Raw genomic sequence first — 3,244 nt, 5'->3', positions numbered from 1 at the left:
ATCAGGTATCTTTAGGTATGTGTGTTTATTTCTGGGTTTTCTAGTCAATTCCATTGATCCACCATTCTGTTTCTATGCCAGTACCATGAAGTTTTTATTACTGTTCCTCTATAAAACAGCTTGAGATCAGGGATGGAGATACCTCCAGATGATCTGTTATTGTACAGAATTGTTTTAGAAATTCTGGGTTATTTGTTTTTTCTATATGACATTAAGAATTGTTCTTTCTTTCAAGTTTTGTAAAGAGTTGTGTTGGTATTTTGATGGGAATTGAATTTAATCTGTAGATTGCTTTTGGTAGGCTGGCCATTTTCACTGTGTTAATCCTATTGATCCATGAGCATGGGAGATCATTTCATCTTATGATATTTTCTTCATTTTTTTCTTCTGAGACTTGAAGATGTTTTCCATAAAAAATATGGAATGCTTCACGAATTTTCATGTCATCCTTCTGCAGGGACCATGATAATGTTCTCTGTATCATTCCATTTTAATATATGTGCTGCTGAAGTGAGCACAGATTTTTTTTTTTGTTTTTCTTCAACTTCCTTCCTTCCTTCCTTCCTTCCTTCCTTCCTTCCTTCCTTCCTTCTTTCTTTCTTTCTTTCTTTCTTTCTTTCTTTCTTTCTCCTCTCCCCTCCCTCCCTCCCTCCCTCCCTTCCTCCCTCCCTCCCTTCCTTCCTTCCTTCCTTCCTTCCTTCCTTCCTTCCTATGTATCCTGGCTGTAGTGCCCTCCCTCTTCTATTCCCATCCCACTCATTCTCCCTCTTTTTCCCCATGCCTCTTTCCTAGTCCATTGATAGGGGAGGACTTCCTTCTCTTCTATCTGACCTTAGCCTATGAGGTCTATCAGGGCTGGCTGCAACATCATCATCTTCTGAGGCATGGAAAGGATGCACATCCAGGGGAAGGTGATCAAAGAGCTGGGCACTGATTTCATGTCAGAGACAGCCCCTGCTCCCCTTACTAGTGCACACTCTTGGAAACTGAGCAACCTATGGGTTTCCTCTGAGCAGCGGCCTAGGTCCTCTCCATCCATGCATAGACCTTCCTTGGAGTATAGTTCTCTGCAGGTCACCTGGGCCAGGATTTTTGTCTCTTGTGGAGTTTTTGTCCCTCTAGGTCTTTCTATCTCCCTCTTCTTCCATACGGTTTCCAGTACTCTGCCCAAAGTTTGGCTATGAGTCTCAGTTTCTCCTTTGATACCCTGGTGGGTTGAGTTTTTCAGAGGTCCCATGTAGAAGGTTCTGTCCTTTCCTTGTCTTCTCTTACTTCCAATGTCTATGCTGTTTGTTCTCCTGAGTGAGGTTTCAGCCTCTTCCCTAGGATCCTTGTTTTGTTTAGCTTCTTTAGGACTATAGATTTTAGTATGTTTATCATATATTATATGTCTAATATCCACTTATAAATGAGTATATGCCATGTGTGTATTTTCTGCTTCTGGGTTACCTCATTCAGCATGATCTTTTCTAGTTCCTACCAATTGCCTACAAATTTCATGATATCCTTGTTTTTAATTGCTGAGTAATATTCTATTGTATAAATGTACCACAATTTCTGTATACATTTTTCTGTTGAGGGCCACCTAGATTGTTTCCAGATTCCTGTCTATTACAAATAGAACTGCTACAAACATAGTTGAACAAATGTCCTTGTTGTATGGTTAAGCATTTTGGGTATATGCCCAGGAGTGGTATAGCTTACCACTATATAGCAATATTCCGAGAAAGCACCAGGTTTGATTTCCAAAGTGGTTGTACAAGTTTACATCCCCACCACCAATGGAGGAGGGTTCCCCTTTCTCTACATCCTCTCCAGCATGTGTTGTCACTTGAGTTTTTGATCTTAACCACTGTAATGGGTGTAAGATGTAATCTCAGGATTGTTTTGATTTGCATTTCCTTGAACACTAAGGACACTGAACATTTCTTTAATTGTTTCTTTGCCATTTTATATTCCTCTATTGAGAAATCTGTGTTTAGCTCTGTACCCCATTTTTTTAAAATTATTTATTTTTTATTAATTACAATTTATTTACTTTGTACACCAGCTGTAGCCCCCATTCTTGTCCTCTCCCAATCCTACCCTCTCTCAGTCTTCTCTTCCTCTGATCCTTCCCAAGTCCACTGATTTGGGAACACTGTCTTTCCTTATATCTGACCCTAGCTGATCAGGTCTCATCAGGACTGGCTGCATTGTCTTTCTCTGTGACCTGGTAAGGCTGCTCCTCCCTCAGGGGAGGTGACCAAAGAGCCAGCCAATGAGTTCCTGTCAGAGACAGCCCCTGTTCCCATTATTAGGAAACCCACTTGGAGATTGACCTGCCACAGGCTACATCTGTGCAAGGGTTCTAGGTTATCTTTATTAATGGTCCCTGGTTGGAGTATTAGTCTCAGAAAAGACTCCTGTGCCAGATTTTTTGGTTCTGTTGCTCTCCTTGTGGAGCTCCTGTCCCCTCCAGGTGGTTCAACCATTTTTGTAGCAGCTTTAGTTTTATAGCCAGAATCTGGAAACAAACCAGATATCTTTCAACTAAGGAATGGATACAGAAATTGTGGTACATTTACACAAGGAATACTACTCAGCAATTAAAAACAAGGAAATCATGAAAATTTCAGGCAAATGGTGGGATCTAGAAAAGATCATTCTGGGTGAGGTATCCCAGAAGCAGAAAGAGACACGGTATATACTAACTTTTAAGTGGATAGTAGACATATAATATAGGATAAACTTACTAAAATCTGTATACCTAAAGAAGCTAAGCAAGAAGGAGGATCCTGGGTAAGATGATCAATCCTTATTCAGAAAGGCAAACTGGATAGACTTTGGAAGATGAAGAAAATAGGGAACAGGACAGGAGCATACCACAGAGGGCCTATGAAAGACTCTACCCAGCAGGGTATCGAAGTAAATGCTGAGACTCATAGCCAGACTTTGGCAGAGTGCAGGGAATCTGTACTCCATTTTTAAATTTGATTACTTGATTTGGTGGTGTTTAACTTCTTGAGTTCTTATATATTCTGGATATTAGCTCTCTGTCATATATAGGGTTAGTGAAGAGCCTTTCCCAGTCTGTAGGCTGTTTTTTTATTCTATTTACAGTTTCCTTCACTTTATGGAAGTTTTTCAGTTTCATGAGGTCTCATTTATTGACTGTTGATATTAGAGCCTGTGCTATTGGTGTTCTGTTCAGGAAGTTGTTTCCTGTGCCAATGCTCTTCTCCACTATATTAGCCATATAATA

The 3,244-nt window shown here is 40.2% G+C and overlaps 1 non-coding gene across 1 annotated transcript; it reads right to left on the bottom strand.

Annotated features, from left to right (window-relative positions):
• Positions 1 to 412: 412 nt before the first annotated feature.
• On the bottom strand, positions 413 to 518 carry LOC132655485 (U6 spliceosomal RNA). The gene has a single exon (XR_009593293.1). It is a non-coding gene; the product is annotated as a U6 spliceosomal RNA (small nuclear RNA).
• Between the last annotated feature and the right edge of the window lie 2,726 nt (positions 519 to 3,244).

This window comes from Meriones unguiculatus, chromosome 7 (genome assembly GCF_030254825.1).
Source record: "Meriones unguiculatus strain TT.TT164.6M chromosome 7, Bangor_MerUng_6.1, whole genome shotgun sequence".
Taxonomy (NCBI): domain Eukaryota; kingdom Metazoa; phylum Chordata; class Mammalia; order Rodentia; family Muridae; genus Meriones; species Meriones unguiculatus.
The sequence above is the reverse complement of the archived record's forward strand: the minus strand, read 5'-3'. Positions and strand labels throughout refer to the sequence as shown.